Here is a 24,938-nt window from a genome sequence, read left to right on the forward strand (position 1 = left end):
TCCAACTTTTAATTCAGTCACTTTTGATTGATAGGCTGGATCTACAAAAGTGAATTCCCTTCTTTCTTTCAGACCGGTGCACTTCAGTCAGGGCACTGCTAGCTAACGTGTCTCTCAAGATGGGAGTTTTACCCCAAGGGAGCAGTCAAAGGATGACACAAACCCATTAACACGTGGAGAGCGAAGCAGGGTTCAAGAACCTCCCTCTCCATGTGAATGACGTCATGTCACTCTTTGGGCATCATCTTTAATTTAATTTAATTTAATTGGTCTCAACCTTTGTGAGTGACTGGTGTTGATAAGGGAAAGGAGCCACTTGCGCTGTGATAGTGTTCCTCCCCAAGTGTTCCTGCCCTTGTTCAAGTCCCATCTGCTCCGGAGGTATGTAACAACATCTCTGAACAGGTTGGTCAGAAAAATAGATTAAATTTTAAAAAAAGAACATTGAACTATTTAATGGCTTTCCTTAATCTTATTTTAAACGTGTTTATATAATTTGTTTCTAAATCTTTTTAATTATTTGATTTATTTCCAAGCTTTGCAGCCATTTTATGTCTGCAAATTCTAACTTTTGATTTCTAACAAAAAAAGATTTTATATTAATTGTCAACATGAAACTTTACAATAACATATCTAAATAAATCTGTGTGAATTCAAATTCAGTCTTTATAGTTGAACTAATATTATGTTTAATCCTTCAAATATATAAATAATGAAAACTCAACATTTAGTGAATTGTTAGTTTTCCTGGCTAGCTTCCAATGATATTACTATGGTTATTGGTATTCGATATCTTTTGTTCTGATTATATTGTAACTCTAATAGGCTATATGTAATTTCCTGAACTTGGCATAAGTTTAAAGTTTTTCAAAGTGCTGTGTTATAAGTTTATTTAAAGGAAGACTTTCTAATGAGTTTTACAAACCTTTTTTTAAAATTGCTATTGATTCATTGACTGTCTTCAATTGCAATGAATTGAGATTCACTGTCTTTTAAGACCACTATCAATTTACTTAAGTTACTGTTGGTACAACAGTAGATTAGAAAGGTTACTGTACTGTCAAGAAATCATTTGTTACTTCTGAGATGACTTCCTTTGACCCTATTTGCTTATTCAGTAAGTTTTAGTCTAAGAATGATTGATTTTCACTCAAAAAAAAATCTAGTATTCCTTACAAGAGCCAGCTGCTTCATGAGAGAGAGTATCAAATGGACAGGCAGAGATAGATCAGTTCATCCATAGAAATTGTCCCAGACAATTACTGGGACATCTTGACAAAACTTGCCCCCCATCCACAACAGCCATGTGAGAGAAATTAGATTAAAAGCACAGAAAAGAAACCCAGGGCTAAAACAAGAAAGATGGCTCTGCAGATGCCTCTCTGATCATCCAGGAGTTCACATTGGACAAGTGATAGCCATAAAGCCAATTATCTTCTCTTGATGTACCCTCTGGCCTGATCCCATGACATGGAGAGAGTCAGTGCCCACTGCACCAAAGGGTATGTGTGGGCCCATTGGTCAAGGTTTGTCTTTCTCAACTCCTGGGAGGAGCAGAAAGAGTCGGGATCAGGAGTGATGAACCTGTGTCTCATTGTCTGAACCACAGCATTTCTACACTGGGAGAAGGCCAAGTGCCTGACAACACCAGGTCCAAAGTATTAATCAAGTTCTCCTCCCACAAAATCTATCAATGTTTACGATTACATTTAGACTACCCACCACTCCAGACAGTGGTAGACTCTGTGATCTGCTGCGTAATTTCAAGCAAAATTTGTTTTTTCTGTTTTGTTGACTAACACATGGTGCACAAAAATCAAAAACATTGCTCTCAGTAATGCCATGATTAAAATATTTTGCGTTCTCATGTTAATGATGAATACTCCATCCAGGGATCTAATTTCAGTCTATCCAGTTGCCTTAACGGCTGGCTGCTTATTTGACCTAAGTCAGTGAGATCTGATCTTTTCCCATGACGAGTCTCAGTGTTCATTGACACCACTACCTCACAAATTAACAATAGAGAATTAGATTGCAGCTGGTCTGGTCCAGGATAAAGCAACCAATGTAAAACTTCTCTGTTAAGGTGAAGCGTCTCTGGTTTTTTTGTGAAATCAAAGAATTATTGGTCATTCTACAAGATAAAGATGATGGTTTATGGAGTTTTATAGGGTTTTCTGTGGGTCAGTGGTGGGGGTTATGCAGATAACTGCTAAGGCTCCTCTATTCCCAGAGGTTCTGCTGTAGGATACAGCAGATGATTGAGCTTTGAACCATTGCTGGTTTGGGATTTCCACTCCTTGAATAGTCTGTTTGCCTCTGATACGTGCTTGTATTTTGAAAGAGGTGGCACTGTTGTTTATTTTCACCCACGTTTAAGACAAGTATCTTCCAGGATTCAAAGTGGATATGAAAACTCTGAAGTGAAACTTCAGACTGTCCATGTCGCATACCTTTTAAGCACCTCAGGACTTCAGCTCTCCATTGAAGATTCACTTTGGTAAATGAACGCCACAAACTCTGGTTTCATGACCAGTCCAACTGTATGTCAAATTTCTCAGTCCGGTGTGGACACTTGGTGGGCCAGTTTGGGTGAACACCTCCTGCTGTGATCTTCAGAAATTTCTGAAGGCAGCTCAAGTGGAAATGGTGGGTTTCCTTGGAATGATGCTGATACACAGTCCAAATCCCTCATACATAGAGCTGCATGAGCAGCATTGTTGCCCTGAAGACTACCAGTTTGGTTCATTCCCTGGCAGACGTACGGTTTGCTGAGGGCTGCCTTTGTTTTGGCAGTTCTTCTGTGTGTCTTGTCTTCAGTTTGACAGCTTGAGATAGTGTGCTGCCAAGTGAGTGAACCTATCCACTGCTAACAGATTCAGGTCATGGACGAGAGCTTTGAAGTCAAGATAGGGCTTCCTGGATAAGGCAAATACATTCCTTCAGTTTTCTGCCTGCTTTCCTTGTGCTGATCTGAAGGCCACGATCAAAGTATTTTCATATTAACTGGATGTTTCTTCAGGGGAAATACAATCACATTTATTATTGAAACATCAACAGACTTTTCCTCACATTTCCAAGCAATAACATTCATTTTCTAACCATACAGTTTGGTTAATCCATTTTTTAAAAAAAAATATGCTTTTATCATACAGTGAGAAGGCTGGTTTAATTCAGATTGTGTTTATTTTCGCCTGCAGGACAAAGGGGAAATAAATGTGGGATCATTTCTCTTGACCTAATTGATAATGCTTGTATGTCGGTGCAGTTTCAAATCCTGTAGCCAGAGACCTGAGCACAGAGCCCAGGCTAGCAGTGTCATGCGATGATGAGAGATTGCTGCAAAATTGCACTCAATGGCAATCCCATCTTGCCTTCACGGGCAGACATAAACAATGCTATAGCATTGGGGTGGCATGGTGTCAGGGAACCTGGGTTTGATTTCAGACCTGGGTGTCTATCTGTGTGGAGTTTGCATATTCGCCCCATAGCTCTGTGGGTTTCTTCCCACAGTCCAACGATGTGCAGGTTAGGTGGATTGGCCATACTAAATTGCCTATAGTGTCTAGGGATGTGTAAGTTAGGTGCATTAGCCATGGGAAATGCAGGGTTACAGGGATGGGTGTAGGTCTGGGTGGGATGGTCTTTGGAGGGCGGTGTAGACTCAATGGGTCGAATAGCCAGCTTCCACACATCGGGATTCTGTGACTCTATGATAATTTTGAAGAAGAACAAGGGAATTCTTTCAATATCCGGGTACTATTTCTGTGTCAACAAACATCAGTAAATCAGCTTTTCTGACCATGGTCTGGTGTCTTGCTACACCCAAATTAGCTGCTGGTCTATGCATTTCCAAAGTACTACATGAATTGAAAGACATCTGCAGTCCTGAAAAATGCTACAGGAATGCAATTTTTTTAATTAACTAAAGAATACTTACTTTCTTCTCATAAGTTCACTTTATTTGGTGCACTTCAAGTAGTCACGGAAATGTATCCAGTTTGGAGCTCCTTTGTCATGGCTTTAATGGCTTCATTAATCGTTAAGACTGTAAAATGGGTGTTCTGATTCTGAGCAGGAGCCGGTTCTAATGGGTTGGGAGGTAGTGGAAGCTAAAACATGAGGACACTTGGGTCAGATTGATGGTTTTAATTGAGATTTAACTTTTACTTCGAACAGCACAGTACAGTAGGCGGCACGGTGGCACAGTGGTTAGCACTGCTGCTGCACAGCGCCAGAGACCTGGGTTCAATTCCCGCCTCAGGCGACTGACTGTGTGGAGTTTGCACGTTCTCCCCGTGTCTGCGTGGGTTTCCTCCGGGTGCTCCGGTTTCCTCCCACCATCCAAAGATGTGCAGGGTCAGGTGAATTGGCCATGCTAAATTGCCCGTAGTGTTAGGTAAGGGGTAAATGTAGGGGTATGGGTGGGTTTCGCTTCGGCGGGTTGGTGTGGACTTGTTGGGCTGAAGGGCCTGTTTCCACACTGTAATCTAATCTAAATCTAAATCTAAATCTAAACAGGAATAGACTCTTTAACCCATGCGCATCTGTGCCAGCCATGATGCTATTCTGAACTAATCCCATCTGTCTGCACATGGTCCATATCCTTCCATTCCCTGCCTTTTCATGTGTCTGTCTAAATGCCTCATTTCGATACTTTTGTATCTGTTTCTACCACTTCCCCTGGCAGTACATTTCAGGCAGATACCATCCTCTGTGTAAAAAAAACTTACCCCGCACTTCTCCTTTAAAGTGCCCTCTCTCACCTTAAGCCCCCTAGTATATGACATTTCCACCCTGGGAAAAGACACACCCAACTGTTCACCCTATCCATTGCTCCCATAATTTTATATACTTCTGTCAGGTCACCCTTCCGTCCCCCACGCTGCAGCAAAAATAATTCAGGTTTGTCCAACCTCTCCTTGCAACTGATACACTCCAACTCAGGCAACATCCTGGTAAACCTCTTTTGCACCCTCTCCAAAGCCTCTATATCCTTCCTGTGGTAAATAGACAATAGGTGCAGGAGTAGACCATTCTGCCCTTCGAGCCTGCACCACCATTCAATATGATCATGGCTGATCATCCTTAATCAGTATCCTGTTCCTGCCTTATCTCCATAACCCTTGATTCTACAATCCTTGAGAGCTCTATCCAACTCTTTCTTAAATGAATCCAGAGACTGGGCCTCCACTGCCCTCTGGGGCAGAGCATTCCACACAGCCACCACTCTCTGGGTGAAGAAGTTTCTCCTCATCTCAGTCCTAAATGATCTATCCCGTATTTTTAAGCTGTGTCCTCTGGTTCGGCACTCACCCATCAGCGGAAACATGTTTCCTGCCGCCAGAGTGTCCAATCCTTCAATAATCTTATATGTCTCAATCATATCCCCTCTCAGTCTTCTAAACTCAAGGGTATACAAGCCCAGTCGCTCCAGTCTTTCAGTGTAAGGTAATCCCGCCATTCCAGGAATTGACCTTGTGAACCTACGCTGCACTCCCTCAATAGTCAGAATGTCTTTCCTCAAATTTGGAGACCAAAACTGCACACAGTACTCCAGGTGTGGTACTGCACAATATTTCAAATGCACCCTAACTAAAACTATATACAGTTCCAACATGATTTGCCAACTTTTATACTCAATGCCCTGACCAATGAAGGCAAGCATTTCATATGCCTTCTTTACCACTTTATCCACTTACGTTGCCCCTTGCAGCGATCTATGGACTTGCACCACAAGATCCTTCTGTATACCAAAGTTAAAAATGTTACAACACCAGGTTATAGTCCAACAGGTTTATCTGGAAACATTAGCTTTCAGAGCGCTGCTCCTTCATCAGGTGGTTGCTGATGAAGGAGCAGCGATATACAGAAGCAAATTACTTCTGTATAATTAATGCTCCTAAGGGTCCTGCCATTACTGTAAACTTCCCTCTTGCCTTTGGCCTCCAAAAATGCATCACTTCGCACTTGCCAGATTGAACTTCATCTGCCATTTCTCCCCCAACTTTTCATCCGGTCTGTATTCTTCGGTAGTTCTTTACTATCCACAACTCCACCACTTTACATATCAATGACAAATTCACTAATCAGGCCACCTGCTTTTTCATCTAAATAATTTATTTGGGGCTATAAAAAAACAACTGCGCTCCCAGCACTGATCCTTGCAGAACATTTTGGTCACAGCCCTCCAGACAGAAAAGCACTTCACTACTACTCGCTGTCTTCTATGACCAAGTCAATTTTGTATACAAAATACCAACTCACCTTGGAATCCATATGACTTAATCTTAAGGATTAGCCAACCATGAGGGAAATGGTCAAATGTTTTATTTAAGTCCATTTAAACGATAGTACTGCCTTACCCTCATCAATCATCTTTGTTACTTCCTCAAAATACTCAAATTTGTGAGACCTCTCCTGCACAAAGCCATGCTGAATATCCCTAATAAGTCCATTTTTTTTCCTAAATGTGAATAAATCTTGCCCTCAAGAAACTTTCCCAATAATTTTCCAGCCACTGATGCAAGGCTTACCAGCCTACAATATCATAGATTATCCCTGTTCCCCTTCTTGAATAATGGAACAACACTGGCTATTCTCCGGTCTTCTGGGATCTTGCCTGTGGCTAAAAGGGATACACAGATCTCTGTCAAAGCCCTAGCGATCTCCTTTCTTGGTTCTCTCAGTATCTTGGGATAGATCCCATCAGACCGTGGGGACTTAGTTGTCTTAATGTCTTTCAAAATGCCCTCACCTACTCCTTCTTAATGTCAACGTGACCTTGAATATCAAAAGTACCCCTCCCAAGTCCTACTATCATCCTTGTCATTCTCCTTGGTGAATACTGATGCAAAGTACTCATTAAATCACCCACTTCCTCTAGCTCCATGCATAAATTCCCTTCTTTGTCCTTGAATGAACCTACCCTTTCCCAAGCTACTCTCTTGCTCCTAATATACATATAAGATGGTTTTGGATTCTCCTTAATCCTGCTTGCCAAGGAAATTTCCGAGTCCTGTTTAGCCCTCCTGATTCCTTGTTTAAGTTCTTTACTGCTTCCTGTATACTCCTTGGGGAGTCGTTGCTGATTTCTGTTTCCTAAACCTTAGAGATGCTTCTTTTATCTTTTTGACCAAACTTTCAATATCTCTTTTCATCCAAGGTTCCTGACTCTTTGTCCTTACCTTTCATTGTCACAGAAACATGCTGGTCTGAACTCTGATCAACTGGCCTTCAAAAGACTCCTACATGTCAGATGTGGATTTACCCTCAAACAACTGCCCCCTCCCCACAATCTAATTTCTCCAGTTCCTGCTGAATACTGTTGTAGTTAGCCGATTCCCAATTTATCACTTTCACCTGGCGACCAATCTTATCCTTATCCATAATTCCCTTAAAACGTATGGAATTATGATCACTGTTCCCCAACTGAAGTTTCAATCACCTGGCTGGTGTCATTCCCCAAAACAAGGTTTAGTACAGCCCCTTCCCTAGTTGAGGATCTGCACAATGATTCAAGTATGCCTCCTGCATGATGGAACAAATTCTCCCCATCGAATGCGTTGGCACTAAGAGATTCCCAGACAATATTAGGAAAGTTAAAATCACCTACAGCAAGAACATTTATTTCAAATCTTTCCACACTCTGCCCACAAAGCTGTTCCTCTCCCTCCCACCGGCTATTGGGAAGACGATCGTGTAACCCGATCATAGTGATTGTACCTTTCTTATTCCTGACACCTTCACATATGGTCTTACCGGATGAGCCTTCCAAGATATCCTCTCTTAGTGCAGCTGTGACATTCTCCTTCATCAGTTACGCAACTCCCCCCGTACTTTTTACAACTTGATTACACCTGAAATGTCAAAACCCCATAACATTGAGCTGCTAGTCCTGCCCTTCATTCAAACAAATTTCTGTGTTGTAGTTCCATGTACAAATCCAGGCTCCAACCTCATCTGCCTTACCTGTTATATTCCTTGCTCTAAAATAAATATAATTCAGATTGCCAGATGTTAGTCCCAATATAGACCAGAACCTCTGGCAGCTTATCGCCTGCCGTTCAGAATATCTTGTGCCCATCCAGTGACATCCTTGACTCTGGCACCCAGGAGGCAGCACACCTACCTGGAGTCTCGCTTGCAGCCACAGAAACGCTTGGCTGTGTCCAACAATAGCACTACGTGTTGCCCCTGCTTTGACCCCTACAGCTATTTTATTTCTCAGTGAACAGCAAATTGACACAGTATAGTGGATACCTGTAAAAGGTGCAAACCTCCAGCATTTATTTCAATTTTGGCCAGGAAGTTTGGAAAGTTTGCTGATATGTATTTGTTTTTAATGTAGCATTTTATTTTTTTTTCCCACAGTGAGGTCACTGAGCATTGCGGATTTTAATTTTCCTCACGTCCTCGGATATTCCAGCCTGAGGCTGTGCCAGGCTGCTCAGAAACACACACAATGCATATTGTGAGGAGACAATGTTAGTGTTTTCCTTGTCACTTCAATCATTGCTTCTTTGCTGCCACCTAGTGTACTTGCTCTGTCGAGGACAGTGAGTATAACAGCTTGAATAAAATCAAGGCACAAATAAAATTATTCATCAGCTGGATTCCTTGTTAGTACAACAGTTTCACCAGAGGACAGACGAATAGGCTCCCTGGTCTGATCACTGGTCTGTGCTATTGGCAGATACTGGCCAGGTACTGCCAGAAGAGATACATTTGGCTTTAATGCTGCAGTATTTAGAAGCTTCAGAGAGGAAAAACACCCCTCAGATTCACACTTTTGAATACAGTCTGTTGACCTGCTTAGAGGTATACTGGTGTGGATGTTAATGAACTCTGTACTTGCCCTTGTACAGTTAGATTAGATTAGATTCCCTGCTGCGTTGAAACAGGCCTTTCAGCCCAACAAATCCATACCGATCCTCCGAACAGTAACCCAACCAGACCCATTTCCCTGTGACCAATCCCTTACCCTATATTTACCCCTGACTAATTCACCTAGCCTACACATCCCTGAACACTGTGGGCAACTTAGCATGGCCAATTCACCTAACCTGCACATCTTTGGACTGTGGGAGGAAACTGGAGCACCTGGAGGAAACCCATTCAGACACAGGGAGAACGTGTAAACTCCACACAGACAGTCACCCAAGGCTGGAATTGAACCCGAGTCCCTGGTGCTATGAGGATCAGCAATCAGCACGGTATGATGGCAAGCTGGGTTGGCAGAATGAGTTAAAGTTCTGGCACCAAATTTTCCATTTTAGGGCACCCCAGCTTGCCTGAGTTTGATTTGCCCTGAGTCCTGCACACCCATCACCACTGTGCTCGCAGACCTGCATTAGCTCCTGGTCAAGCACCATCTTGATTTTAAAATTCTCATCCCCGTCTGAGATACCTGTGCTCATCCAATTCTGGTGACTTGAGCATACCTGATTTAAATCGCTCCATGCTTTCAGTTACCTGTGCTTTGAAGTTCCCTGCCCACCTTTCAGTCTTACTTTCCTCCTCTGCAACACTGCCTGAAACATAGACGCTTATGTTCACATCTGCTCAAATATCTCTTTATGTGGCTCATTGTCAAAGGTGCAACATAACATCCAATTGATGTTGGAAATTTCACTGCAGAAGTCCATGTTTGCTTTCACACATCCTGGACGTGCCGGAAGCTTGCAATCTATGGACACCATTCATTCAGCATCAGGATAATCAGCCCACAACCAGTGTATACAGGAACAGGCTTGGGCTTAATTGTAGTAGATGGCAGTGAATTTGCCATTTTCAGGACTTTGAAGCCCCACTGAGGGCAGGAATAGAAGCATCCAAGGACCAGGAGAATCAACGTTCCGGGTGGAAGCCCTTCATCAGGAATGAGGCTTGTGGGCTGGGGCTGAGAGATAAATGGGAGTGGGGGTGGGGGGGGTGGGTAGCTGAGAAAGCGATAGGTGGATGAAGGTGAGGGAGAAGCTGATAGGTCAGAGGGGGAGTGATGGACCAGTCCAGAGGGCAGTGCCGAGTTGGAGGCTTGGTACTGGGACATTGTGGGGGGAATGAGGAAGCTGTTGAAATCCACATTTATCCCGTGTAATTGCAGGGTCCCAAGGCAGAATAGGGAGGCGTTCTTTCTCCAGGCATCGGGTGGTAACGGTTTGGCGATGGTGGAGGCCCAGGACCTGCATGTCCTTGACGGAGTGGAGGGGGAGTTGAAGTGTTCTCTCTGGACTCTGATCTCCAGCATCTGCAGTCCTCACTTTCTCCTAGAAATAGAAGCAAACAGAGCACAGATACACCAGCTGTGGCCAGTTTCCCAGCTGCATTTCAGCATTGACCATTTTGGAAGGAGGAGGTATTCATAAGTTTGAGGCTCGATGCCAGTTGCTTCCTTTGGTTATGTTCAGATATATTCTAAGAAAATTGCTCAGAGACTTGGAAGTCACATGATGTGAGCAAAATGAAGATAACATGGACACATTTCTGGGTCTAACATTCATAAAGAAATTCCAGATAAACACTAAGAGAAAGCTGACCTGTTGAACTCAATCATCAAGTCATCTCGATTCATTCTCAAGTGTAAGTGATTCTGCTGCCATCTCTTGGCAGACAGCAGAATTGCCACAAGCGCTGTTAATCGCTCACAAAGAGATTTGCTTCACAGTGACAATGAAGACTTTTATTTGTGTTGTGCAAGAAATAGCACAGCTGCTTCATGTAGTTATCTCTTAGAGAAGTGGTGAGTTGCTGCAACTTATTATGCAGTGGAAATTTTCACAGAATGTCAACAGCATCTATATCAGAGCAACTGCTCATCGACCTTTCACCAGAACGGAGGTCTGATGAAAGGTGACCGGTCTGTCATGTTAATTCTTTCTCTCTTTCTTTCTCGCCCTGTCTCCATGAATTCTGCTGGACCAGCTGAGCATTTCCAGTATTTTCAGCTTTTACTTCAATTCTCCAGCGTTGACGGTATTTTGCTTTGGTGTGAGATCAGCGGCTTTTGCAATCTAGGAGGGAGGCAGGAGTCTGAGCTGTGCACTTACAGTAGCTGAGATAGTGATGAACTGGTTTCCAATTTTGTCCAGCACAGTGTTTGGAGGAAACCTTACCTCAAAATAGCTCGCAATGATGAAGTTCTGCACTTTTGGCCAATTTGCATTCCTGCACTCTCAGTGGAAGTAGCTTTCACAGGGAACACTATTGTGGGCACTCAATCTTTGATGTTCCCCTCCATTTAAAATTAATGGACCAAAAATCACAAGCTGTAATGTGTTCCCTCTGAGTGCCATTAAAAATTGGGTTTTTAATATTTGTAACCATGAAATTACCTGCAGACAGGAATATGCAGAGGGACTTGTTCTTTATAATACTGTGATTATAAGCAGCACTGCTTCCAAGCTGAGAAGCAGCTCAGTCATCCAACAATGTTGAACAATGACTGTTCACTCAAATGCATTCAAACGCCTATCCTTTGTATGCTTAACAACCATTTCTTAATTTTGTTCTTTGCTTTTGGAAATTTCACATACTTTACCCAACTTCCCTTATTAAAGTTGCACTCCAGCAAGTTCAGTTCTCATTCCTGCTCACATTCTCCACACTCCATGCCAGGTTATTATAAGATTCTGCCAGTGCTAAAGCGTGGGATTCTGCTAAAGGAAAATATTTGCTTTCCCAAGTGTTACACGTATCAGTACTCGGGAAAAGAAAGGCCCTTTGTTGCAATCCAGAATAAGCCTTGCCATTTTATAAAGCAGTGAATTTTTTTCTCTCTCTGATACAAACTTTCCACTCCCTCCTCTTGCTGTCTTTCTAAGGAAGGAAATATTTGAATTGAATAATGGCTAGTGGTTGTCTCAAAGGTTGGCCTGTGACCTGGCGATGATGTATTGCCGTTGTGCCTGGTGGAGAGGATCACAGTCCAGGTACTGTGTGTTTCTGAAAACATCCCTGTCTGTGAACTCAAGCCTGACACAATCCTATTAGAATTGATTGATGGAACAGATTCACCGATGATCATTGATGATGTGCACTTAATTCTTAGGCTGGGTACAATAAATTTAACCTAACGTTTGGTCAAATTCAGCCATCTCTGGCATTGATTTAACCTGTTGTGTTTTGAATCACTTATGCAATGTTAAAAGTACCTCAACTAATTCAACGAGTCATTGAGACGTACACACGGAAACAGACCCTGCTGTCCAAATTGTCCAGATTAGATTTTAGATTAGATTACTTACAGTGTGGAAACAGGCCCTTCGGCCCAACAAGTCCACACTGACCGTCCGAAGAGCAACCCACCCAGACCCATTCCCCTACATTTACCCCTTCACCTAACACATATGGGCAATTTAGCATGGCCAATTCACATTTTTGGACTGTGGAAGGAAATCGGAGCACCCGGAGGAAACCCACGCAGACACGGGGAGAACGTGCAAACTCCACACAGACAGTTGCCTGAGGTGGGAATTGAACCCGGGTCTCTGGCGCTGTGAGGCAGCAGTGCTAACCACTGTGCCACCGTGCCGCCCTTATATCCTAACCTAATCTAATCCCGTTTGCCAGCACTTGGCCATTTCCCTCTAAACCCCTTCCTATTCATATACCCATCCAGATGCCTTTTAAATGCTGTAATTGCACCAGCCTCCGCCACTTCCTCTGGCAGCTCATTGCATACACACACCATCCTCTGTGTGAAAAAGTTGCTCCTTAGTTCCCTTTTATGTATTTCTCTTCTCACCCTAAACTTGTGCCCTCGAGTTCTTTAATATTTAACTTTATTTACTTATTTTTCTACTTTGTACCTAAGATAGCATTAGAATGGTGACATTGTACACTTTTCACTATACTCCTGTATCCTGGATTTGAGTACACATGACAATGAAATCTAATTCAGGATTCAGACTTTTGTGAGAAAGGACATGGATATCTCAAAGGGAAACCCTGGCAAGGCTGCCTCCTGCACCCACAATGAGTCAGATACTGACACTGCCTTTCTTTGTATAGGCCTCACAGCATCTTCCTTGATCACCTGGACAAAATGGCTGGGTCTTGTGTTTATTGCTAGCCTTCCTCAATATCACATGCCCACATTATGTACTCACACTCTGGAAGGGGCTTGAATTGACACAGTACACTGTCACTTAGTCCAAACCAAACATTGATATCTGACACTGAGCTGAAAAATGTGTTGCTGGAAAAGCGCAGCAGGTCAGCCAGCATCCAAGGAGCAGGAGAATCGACGTTTCGGGCATAAGCCCTTCTTCAGAAAGGCATCCTGAAGCTTGACAGAAATTAGAAAGGATTTACAAGGATGTTGCCAGGGTTGGAGGATCTGAGCTACAGGGAGAGGCTGAATAGGCTAGGGCTGTTTTCCCTGGATCGTCGGAGGCTGAGGGGTGACCTTATAGAGGTTTACAAAATCATGAGGGACATGGATAGGATAAACAGACAGAGTCTTTTCCCTGGGGTGGGGGAGTCCAGAACTAGAGGGCATAGGTTCAGAGTGAGAGGGGAAAGATATAAAAGAGACCTAAAGGGCAACTTTTTCACGCATAGGGTGGTATGTGTAAGGAATGAGCTGCCAGAGGAAGTGGTGGAGGCTGGTACAATTACGGCATTTAAAAGGCATCTGGATGGGTATATGAATAGGAAGGGTTTGGAGGGATATGGGCCGGGTGCTGGCAGTTGGGACTAGATTGGATTGGGATATCTGGTCAACATGGACAGCTTGGACCGAAGGGTATGTTTCTGTGCTATACATCTCTGACTCTATGACTGTACTGGTGGGGAAAGAATAATTGGACTCTCTTTACATTATCTTTCATTTTATTTTAAATGAATGAGAATGGCGCCAATGCATGGTGAAGGTATAAACTTTTCACTGTATTTCATATTGAACCCACTTAATAATAAATGCTTCAATTCACCTGAACAATTTTTGTAGAATTCAGCCAGACAATCCAATATTTGGCCTGCCCATCAGGGTGAGGTGTTCTTATTCTCCCTCATGATGTGTTCGTGGGACATTTGTTGTTGAACCTGAAGAGTCCTGGGTGCTTTAATCATTGTAAAGTTACAGACAAGAACTTAGTAAAGGACAAAATGACCAAGTTACATTTGGATTACTCCCAACATCAATATTCTCTGATGTAAAAAGCTGACTTGAAGCAGCATATGTCTCGTAATTTTCCCAATATATCTAAGCAGGTTTGATGTTGCTGCTGCTCCTTACTGTTGGACATGTGTACAAACTGGCATTATAGCTGCAAATCGTTAGATGTTCACTTCAAATAGACCAGACGAGGATTCCTTCCATTTCAAAATGTTAATAACACAATTATCTTGCTAACATCAAAGCAGATCAGTCAGTTGCCCCCCTAAGTTTCTAGAAGGCAGGATTATGAGGAGATTAAGTGTGCAGACTTTGCCGTGTGAGAAGTGAACAGCTTTTGGAAAATGCGGTCATTAGAGAGCCGTCGCCTAATAACATAAACCAACACCAGCTCAACCCCAGGCAATGTCTTTTCAGAGAGGCTTTTGCTACAATGCAATTCAAAAGAACATTCAGTCAATTCCTCTTCATTCAAAGCCACTTACTTCCAATTACCTGATCATTTTAGGCACCAAGTTCCCCTCTGTGGTGTATTATTTGCATGCTTGAATTTGATTGAAGCCATACGGATAAGGCTGAAATTCCTGGGATTTCAGGGTACTTCATTGCTATTTTAGTGAATGACGGAGATGGGTTTTGGGCAGGAGTCGAGTGCAGCCCTTTTTGTAGTTGGCTTCCAAATTCCTCCAAAAATGGGTTGGGTGCTTCACATAACTGTCTCCATCAGTGCTTGGAAGAACATAAGAAATCAGACCAACAATCTGGCCTGCTCACGTATTCTTTATGATCACTGCTGATTGTAGGCCTCAGTTTCACTCTCTAACCTACTCCCTTGGTTTTCCAAGAGACCAACTAACCATCCACCTCATCCTTAAATGTAATCAGTGAGAGCATATCCACAATCCTCTGGAGTAGAGCATTTCAAAGATTTCCAACTCTTTGAGTGAAGCTGTTTCTCCTTACTTCAGTCCTATAGAAATGATTATGCTGATGTCCTGAAAGACATCACCCAATTTCGTGATCCTTTAGCTGGGGAAGCATTGTATCCTGTTGAGCCTCTTCAGAACCTCACATGTTTCAGTGAGATGGGTTTTCAGCAACAGTTGGAGTACAGTGGGGAGGCAATTTCTCTCCCCAAGACCACGAGAATCCCATTGACCAACCCAAGGGAATTGACCCAATAAGGAGAATGGACGGAATCCCAAAGGAGCTGTCCCTCCGATCGCCAGCTGATTCCTGCCTGTGCTTGCGATAGTAAATGGGCAAGAGAAGCGATCTGTGATTGGAGAAGCACAGTAAGTTAAAATGAAGGGAAAATGAATGAGCTTCTGCGGACCATGCTTGTTGAGGAAGGCTGAAGTGCAGGGGGAGCTTCAACCAAGCTCAGGGGAACCTTTGGCCAGAATGCTGTCTGCTGAGTGTTCCACAGTGGGATTGAACGTCAGGGTATAAGTGGAGAGGAAGACACTCCACAAGAGTTTATTGTGGCTTTTGTTTTAACAGAGGGTCGGTCAATTTTTGAGGTTATTGATAAACGTTTCTAATTCTGTTTCTGCGTAAGTTCAAATACAGATACGAGACTGTGGTGCTGGAAAAGCACAGCAGGTCAGGCAGCATCCGAGGAGCAGGAGAATCGATGTTTCGGGTGGCTTCGACCCGAAACATTGATTCTCCTGCTCCTCGAACGCTGCCTGACTTGCTGTGTTTTTCCAGCACCACATTCTCAACTCTGATCTGCAGACCTCACTTTCTCCAAATACCAGGTACGTCACGCAAAAGCAGAAGCCATTGTTACAATGTGACTGCATCACCTCATAGTGTGAGTGAGAGTGAAAAAGTAGCCCCTGAAAATGAAAACGTAGTCCCTGAAAAAAGTGCTTGCTAATAATAATCGATCTTTTAAGCCAGGACACAATTACAAACTTAATCATGACACAAAATCGAATAGAAATGCACATTCTAATTAGTGAGGCAAACTTAGTCCTGCTGTTGTTGACTCAATATAAAGAAACAAAGAACTGTGAATGCTGGAAATCAGGAACAAAAAACAGAAATTGCTGAGAAAGCTCAGCAAGGCTGGCAACATCTGCAAAGCAAATTTAACGTTTCAGGTCCAGTGCCCCTTCTTCAGAACATCTAGGAATGGTTCAGAGAGTGTTTAAGATTCTGCAATCACTTGTCAGCCAAACTAGGTACAGACAGCAGTTTGCTTCCCGAAGGGATATTAGTGAACCAAGTGAGTTTTTCATTGTCAATCAACAATGGCTTCAGTGTCATCATCCAATGTTTCATTCCAGATATTCATTTAATTCAAATTCCACCATCTGACATGGAGGATTTGAACCCAGGTCCCCCAGAATGTTCGAGTCATAAAATCATCGAATTGTCCAGCGTGGAAACAGACCCTTTGGTTCAGCTCATCCATGTCAACCAGATATCCTCAATTAATCGAATCCCATTTGCTCACATTTGACCCATACCCCTCCAAACCCTTATTATTCATATACCCCCCATCCCCTTTAAATGTTATAATTGTGCCAACCTCCACCACTTTCTTTGGCAGCTCATTCCATACACGCACCACCCTTTAAGTGAAAAGGTTGCCCCTTAGGTCCCTTCTGAATCTTTGCCTCCTTACCTTAAACTTAAAACCTCTAGTTTTGGACTCCCAAATCCTGGGTAAAAGACCTTGGCTATTCACCCTGTCTATGCCCTTCATGGTTATTTAGGTCTCTAGATTTAATATTATAAGCTGGGCCATAAATAAAATGATCACCTCCTCCACAGAATTGCATTCCAGAATGGAAATGTATTCATGCAGATGTCATGGGTTAAAAATAAACTCTAAAAGCTTAATCAGTTATTAGCATTGAGACTTAGAGTCAGAATTTGGTAAATTTGAGACAGTGGATAACTATCAAAGGTCCCTTTGCATTATTTCTTGAAACACTTAGATCCCCTGGTGTCACAGCAACACAGCCCACCCTTAACCAATTCCATCAAGAAAGAGTTAATGGGTAGTTAATGCATCATTGCTTATGTGATCTGGCTGACTTCACATTGATTAATGTACAAAGTTAAAAATCACACAACACCAGGTTATAGTCCAACAGGTTTATTTGGAAGCACTAGTTTTCAGAGTGCTGCTCCTTCATCAGGTTGTCACAACCACCTGATAAAGGAGTCGCGCTCCAAAAGCTAGTGCTTCCAAATAAACCTGTTGGACTATCACATGGTGTGTGATTTTTAACTTTCTACACCCCAGTCGAACACCAGCATGTCCAAATCTTAATGTGTTTATCTCCATACACTTCACAAAGTTATCTCAGTTGTGAAGTGTTGTAGGATATAAAGTTGATTCAGGCCCTCTATCATTGTAATTCTTTGACCTGTTCTATATTGGCAATGTTTCCTACTCCTTAAGGTGATGTCACAGTGAGGTTCGTTTCCTGTTGATACAGCTGTTACCAAGCTGAATGATGTCACAAGGCTGATCACTGATTAAATTAGCTTCAGATGAGAATTGCTATCATAAAGCTGACAGCTACAAACGTAACCTTTCCTCTGCGTTTTCTTCTTTTATTTTCATTAATGAATCGTTTAATTCAATGCATTGATTAACACGTCTCTTTTGCTTACTTCATAAAGTTTGAATTTTTGTTTTAACTTCCAAAATAACTTTCGATTTAAAATATGAAAATAGATGAATCCATTGTAATACAGTAATAATCACTCTGTTACACTGGGATAGATATTTTGGTCAGGAATGTTCCTGATTCAACAAAAAAATTGCATTTGACCAGGAATTTTAATTAAGTAGCCATTCCAAGAGTCTTTGAGGATAAATTAGAAATGAGATTGCAAAGGTAGTATCGAAAGAAGCTTTTTGATGTTGCGGTGCAAAGTAGTGAAGAGGAGCTATGGAGGGGGGCACTTTTAGAGAAGAGGGATCTGTATTTGCCCTTATTTAAGGATTTTATTGCAGTTGTGGGAATATTTGGGGTTGAGACTCGTAATAGTATATTATGAGACTGTTAGATCTGGTAATAGGCATCCAGGTCAGTGATACACTGGGTGTGCTTTTGTCTATGGAACTTAACACTTGTGGGGTGCAGAATTGGGAACTGTACCAGATAAGTGTTGGAATAAGGAAACTGAGTGACATGTTGGTTTGAGCAGGTCATAGGAGTATTGTGATGAGGTGAAAAGCAAAGGAGAAGGGCTTACTATGGTCAGATTGTAGTTGTTAAGTGGTCAGGGAATTGTAAGGAATGAGACGTCAGGCAAATGCTGTTTCAATTGTCAAGAGTTCTGAATGGGCAAAGGCTTGCAAAATGGTGAGATCGAGGTGGTGAACCATACATATGGGTGGGTGCATTTATTTTACAGTGGAACTAAGTGAGAGGAGGCTGCTATAGGGGTCTGCAGACGGGAAGAATGAAGAATTCGCATGAGTTGACCAAAATAAAAGGATTGTTCAATGTAAGGTTATGAAGGGAGATTCAGGGAAGTGATGGTGGGATGCAATCTACATGGGACTTAGGAAGGAAGTTAGTGAAAACTCTGAAGGAGGGATGGAACAGTATGTGTGCGCTTGAGCATGCACAACTTTTGTAAGACTCTTCATGTGCCACACTGGTTGCAAAGACCCAACAACGTCTCTTCTTCCTCAGGCAGCTGAGGAAATTTGGCATGACGGCAAATACCCTTGCCAACTTTTATAGGTGCACCATCTATACAGCATTCTGTCCGGCTGTATCACTATCTGGTATGGCAACTGTACCATTCAAGATCGGAGACGGTTACAGAGAGTGATGAACTCGGCCCAGACAATCACAAAGGCCAACCTCCCATCTATAGAATCCATTTACCAAGCCTGCTGTCTAGGAAAGGCCACCAGTATTCTCAAAGATCCACCCCACCCTGGCAATGTTTTTTGACAATCACTACCATCAGGGAGAAGGTACAGAAGCCTGAACACATGCAGCAGCCAGTTTCAAAACAGTTTCTACCCCACTGTTGTTAGAATACTGAATGGACTCTCAAACTCTTAACATTCACCTGTACCTGTGATTTTGTTTTTGCTGCTGTTTACCTATTATTTACTTACCTATGCTACTTAACTCTGTGATCTGCCTTTATTCCTCACAAGACAAAGCTTTTCACTGTGCCTCGGTACACGTGACAATAAATTCAATTCAATGCAATTTAATTAAGGGGAGTGGCTGCTTTAGGACTTAGCAATGATAGCCCAGCGATGAATGTACAAACTTCAGAGAATCATAGAATCTGTACAGTGTAGAAAGAGGCCTTTCGACTCATTGAATCTACACAGACCCTACGAAGAGCATTCCAACTCTCCACCCTATCCCTGTAACCTTGCATTTCCCAGCCTGCACATCCCTAGACACTATGGGGCAACTTAGCATGGCCAATCCACCTGACCTGCATATCTTTGGACTGTGGGACAAAACTGGAGCACCCGGTGGAAACCCATGGGGAGAGTATGCAAACTGCATGCAGTCACCCAGTGCTAGCATCAAACACAGGTCTCTGGCACTGTGAGACAGCAGAGCTAACCATTCTGCCAACATGCTACAATGTCTTGAGAATTTTTGACAGGGAGCGAAATGTCACTAGTGGACTGACAATTTTCAGATTGCAAGTCAGCGGGGACAGGTTTGAAGAGCTTAGAGCAGGATTAGGATCTGGTGATGGGAATTGGTGAAAGAGAGATGAGGAGGGTGTTGGGACAGATTGCATTCTTTGAAATGTGTGCTTGGGGAAAGGTTGAAGCAGTTGGGTTTGTCATAACAGGTGTCTCGGGGGTGTACTTGTGACTAGTTCAGTGTGACCTGTATCTGATCTTAACTGTGGCAGTTGAATGCTAGCTTTGAACTGAGTGCCACTGGATGCACTTGTCAGATGATATACACTTGTTTCATGATACATTGTCTTGAAAAATATCTGCGAGAAGAAATATACAAAGCCATGCTTTGCTCCACATTTTCAGCTTTTCACCATGTTGCTGAGTTGGTGCGATACGGTGGAACTGAGATAGTATTTACCCACAACGTGGGAATACAATAAACCTCCTAGATGTTGCTAATGGCATCAAAGTGTTTGTCATGGAAAAGCCAGTGAGTGGTATCAATTTAAAACCCACCTTTAATTGCAAAACAAATGTGAAGGTCCCTATCTTTGAATGTCTAATCTGTAATTCAAACAAAAGAGGCAATTAGCAATCCCAGGCTTTTCTTTGTGTGCAAGTTGCTAATGGCTATATAAGAGCATACAGTTTCTCAAGGCAGTGATTGAATGCTCTGGCCTCTGTATGCAGACTAGCCCCACTCCAGATGTGAGTGGAGGAATGATGTGGCCTCTGGATAGTCTCCAGACAGGAAGGTGAAGAAAAGGCCAGCCTTGTCTGTTAATGAGACAATCTTTTAAAAGCCTGCCTCGCGTGGCTGATTAAAGTGAACCAGATGATATTTTAAAAGCACGTACTGAGCGCAGCTTCTGGCTTCAGCACTTCTTCAGCTGCAGGACAAAGCTCTCCTTTCTCTCAACTGCACAAGTGTTCTGCACTTAAAGTGGCCCAGAGAGATCCATAAAATTCCTCAAAATGAATCCTGGAGGTGGCAGGATTACAAATTAATAACATGAATTTATCAATGGTCACATTATTTGAGGATATCTTCCTCAAGCAACATTTGTCAGGGAGTTTAAAAACCCACGACCAAAATTATTTGATCTAGAGCAGTGCTATCAAGAATTTGCCAGGTAGGCTATTTTGGCCAGGAATTAGTTATGGACCAACACATACCTGACTGCTAATTCACACTTAATTACAGCACAATGCTACATTATAATGGACAGCATGAGAGGATTACTTTTGTAAATTTGTGGCTAGCTCTTCAATCAAGGTACAGTTGCAACATTGAATAGTTCAGTCAAGTGACATCATAATTTTAAAATTCTCATTTTTGTTTTCAAATTGATCTCCTTGCTGTCTATTCTTTAACCGCCTCCAACCCCACAACCCTCTGAGATATCTGTGCTTATGTAATACTGGCTGATGGCTGTGCCTTCAGTTACCAAGGATTTGAATCATTGAATTCCCTACCTATACCACTCTGCCTCTCTACTTTTTCCTTTCCTCTTTAAGACAATCCTTAAAATGTACTTCCTTAGCTGTAGAAACATGGGACTTAGCAGCTGTAGTCAGCCATTCAGCCCTTCAGATCAGCCGTCCTATCTGACAAGATGGAGTTTAATTTGGACAAATATGAGGAGATGCATTTTGGAAGATCAAATTCAGGGGTGAGTTATACTGTAAATGGCAGAGCCCTTAAGAACATTGACATACAGAGGGATCTGGGCATACATGTTCACACATCCTTGAATGTGGCAACACGTGGATAAAATGGTCAAGAAGGCAAACAGCACACCTACCTTCATTGGCTGGTGTATTGAATGTAAAGGTTGGCAAGTTATGTTACAGCTGTACAAAACTTTAGTTGAATCACATTTGGAATACTGTATGCAGTTCTAGTCAACACACTACCAGAAGGATGTTGGATGTTTTGGAGAGGGTACAGAGAAAATTTACCAGGATATTGCCTGATCTGGAGGGTTTAAGTTATAAGGAGAGTTTGGATAAACTCAGATCGTTTTCACCAGAAAGACAGATAGAGGTCTACAAAATTATGAGAGGCATAGAGAGGGTGTATAGTTAGAGGCTTTTTCCCAGGGTGGAAAGGTCAACCACAAGAGGGCATAGATTCAAGGTGAGAAGGGTAAAGTTTAAGTGAGAACTGCAGGGAAAATATTTCACCCAGAGGATGGTGGAAGCTGGTACGTTAGCAATGTTTAAGGCATGTCTCGATAGTCACATTAATGTGAGATGAACAAGGGGGTAGAAACTGTGCATGGGCAATAAGTAGCAGGTCTAAATAAAGACTAGGAATTGGCACAGGTTCAGTGGGCCAAAGGGCCTGTTTCTGTATTATGTTGTATCATGGCTAACTTGGTTGTCCTTGTAACTTCGCTCTCTTGCCTACCCTCCATAATCTTTGACTCCTTTGTCTTTCAAGAATCCAGCTCCCCTTGCCGAGAATTCAATTCCCCAGCCTTCATGGCTTTCAGGGGAAGGGAATTCCATATACTAACAACCCTCCAAGTGAAAAAAAACATTCTGTTCATTTCTGCCTTTTAGGGGAAATATTGTTATATTTTAGTTACATCCCCTTGTTCTTATCTCTCCCCATAAGAAGGAAAATTCTGCAGGACACACTACATCAGGGTCTCTTGGTATCCCTCACATTTCACTACGATCACCTCTCATTCTTTTAGCCCCAGTGGGTATAGGCTCAACCTGCTCAACCTTTTCTTATAAAATGGGTTCTTTGTCCCAGCTTTGTCTTGGAGTGAGGGAATGGGGTGGGCCATATAGATGAAATATGTACATATATACGCAGATGGTTCAGTCACACTTTCTTTTATGGTGCCCCTGTGAAGCATATTTGGACTTCTTTTACATTAAAGGCTTTACATAAACATGTTGTTATTTCATGATCTTTTGTGAGCCATAAATAAGAACTCAAAACAATTTCCAGGAATAACCATCTGTTCCATTCCTAACTATTTACTGGAATGCTTGTTAATATTTATATGTAACATCCAGTTGGATTTACTACATTGGTGATGATTCAAAATGATAGTTAATGAAAATTTGCTAACATCTTTGATATCAAGACATCAAACAGACATTTTTGATTAAACTTGTATTTCATTTGCTGCTAAAATGGAGGATACCAAACACTGAAAAGGGGGTCACTGCTTTCAATTTTAAAGCCCAATACATTTTCCCCCATTGAACAGTTATTTTGTCCTGAATATGAAGGTCTTTTTCCTGATATTGCTATATTCTGAGCCCTTTTTCTGTCCAAACCCTAAACCCAATTACAGATACATCCTGCCAGTTTGTTTGGGCGCTGCTTTATGAATTAATTGGTTGTCTTTTGACAAGTAATTTCTCTCAAATCATGGTCTCATGATGTTTTTCGAAATCTTTTCTGTTATTTCCCAGCAAAATGAAATGTTCTATATTTTCTTTTGTTCTTTTGCCTTGTTAAGAACAAGTGGCTAGATAAGTGCAGGGGTCAGTGAAAATGTTAAAGGTAGGGAGCTGATATCCCACCCCTCAACCTTCCAGGACAAAGGGAAAGAAGGAGCCTTTTAGATAATCCTATCGGGCTCCCAAAATCTCAATTTGGGACAAATATACTAGGGGGAAATTCAACAATACACCCATTTGTTTACATGAGGGATTAACCACTGCTACCCCGTCCTGTTAATTGAATACAAGTATTGAAGACAGAAGAATGGGTGGTATTTGTTGGAGATGACAGGAATCTTGCCCACTGGTTAGGTAGCAGTAGTGCGAGGGGTTATGAGTAAGGGCAGTTGGTGGCATGGGCAGGGTTTTTGTGCTCTCATTGGATTTGTTTATGTTAAAGGCTTTACATAAACATATACCCTCTCTCCCCAAATTGCTAATGCCAAGCTCCGTTATCAGGCACTGAGCACCTTTGAACAAAGATCTTACTCTGGAAGATCATCTTTTTCAGGCATTGGACATGTCTCAGGACCCCTGCCGGTAGCTGGGTATATAGCATCGATTGTGTGATGAGCCCCTTAAGTGAGCATTGAAAAGTTAGAGACCTCAATTGGCTACAGGGAGGGAAAACCATTCCTGTCTTGAGCCTAATTGGATCAGAATTAGGGAGTAGAATGAACTGGCTCCCCCACCCTCCTGCCAGGTTAATTATGCCCCCCCACCTCCTCCCCATCCAGGTCACCATAGGGGAGGACATTACATGTCACTCTATTTCTTTTGAATGCAGCTGTCTTAAATCTGCCCGAGTAAGTAGTAGTTATGAAATAATGGCAGAAGTCACACCATTGCCATTTGAGTGGAAGAAAGAAGATGCTGGGTGTTTCTTGTGTAATGTCCCAAAGCTCTTTAGAGTGTATGTGTCACTTTTGAGGTGAGGTTAGTGGTTTCTTGGTAAATATGACAGTCAATGTTTAAACAATTGTCGATAAATTGAAGTTTCTGTCGGTAAGACCAAACACAACTGCATGCATCAGTTATTACAATAGAGATGTGATAGGATTTTCTGAAGGAGTGGGTGGAACAAGGATAATAGGATGGAAGACAAAAGAGTTGTTTGGTAGGGGTCAAACAGAATGTTGATGGGGCAGGAAGAGAAACCAATGATGTGCCTAGTTCTGCTGACTGAAAGAAACGTGACCTACACAAGCACAGAGAAGGAAACAAAATTGGTGACAAACATTTTTACACTGATTGCTGGGTTCAGAGGCTGTGAGGTGCCTAATTGAAAGAGATGCTGTTCCTCAAACTTACGTTGAGCCTCAATGGGACAGTACAGCAGGCCAAGGACAGAGATGTCAGGGCAAATTAAAAGGACAGGTCACTGAAAGTCAGGATCATGCCTTTGTCAGAGTGGAAGTGTTCTGCACAGCAGTTTTTTTTATAATGTCAAGGAAACCAGCTGATGAGCAGCAAACACAGTGAATAGATTGAAAGAAGTGCAAGTAAATCACTGCTTCACTTGAGGGGAGTAATTGGGCTTGTGAGCATAGAGATGGGAGATGGCCAGGTGTGATATCTGTTGTGCTTTCGTTACAAGGTGCCATGGGAAAGGCATGGGGTCTTAGGCCTAAGATGAGGAATGGACCAGGGAATGATGATAGAACAGCCCTTTGAAGTGTTGAAAGGAGAAGGATAAGT

The 24,938-nt window shown here is 42.4% G+C and overlaps 1 protein-coding gene across 4 annotated transcripts in view; it reads left to right on the top strand.

Annotated features, from left to right (window-relative positions):
• slc39a11 (solute carrier family 39, member 11) overlaps positions 1 to 24,938 on the top strand; it is a 728,791-nt gene that overhangs the window by 502,434 nt on the left and 201,419 nt on the right. The window lies entirely within an intron of this gene.

This window comes from Chiloscyllium plagiosum, unplaced genomic scaffold (genome assembly GCF_037043375.1).
Source record: "Chiloscyllium plagiosum isolate Xiang-an unplaced genomic scaffold, Cpla_swu_hap1 HiC_scaffold_25, whole genome shotgun sequence".
Lineage (NCBI taxonomy): Eukaryota > Metazoa > Chordata > Chondrichthyes > Orectolobiformes > Hemiscylliidae > Chiloscyllium > Chiloscyllium plagiosum.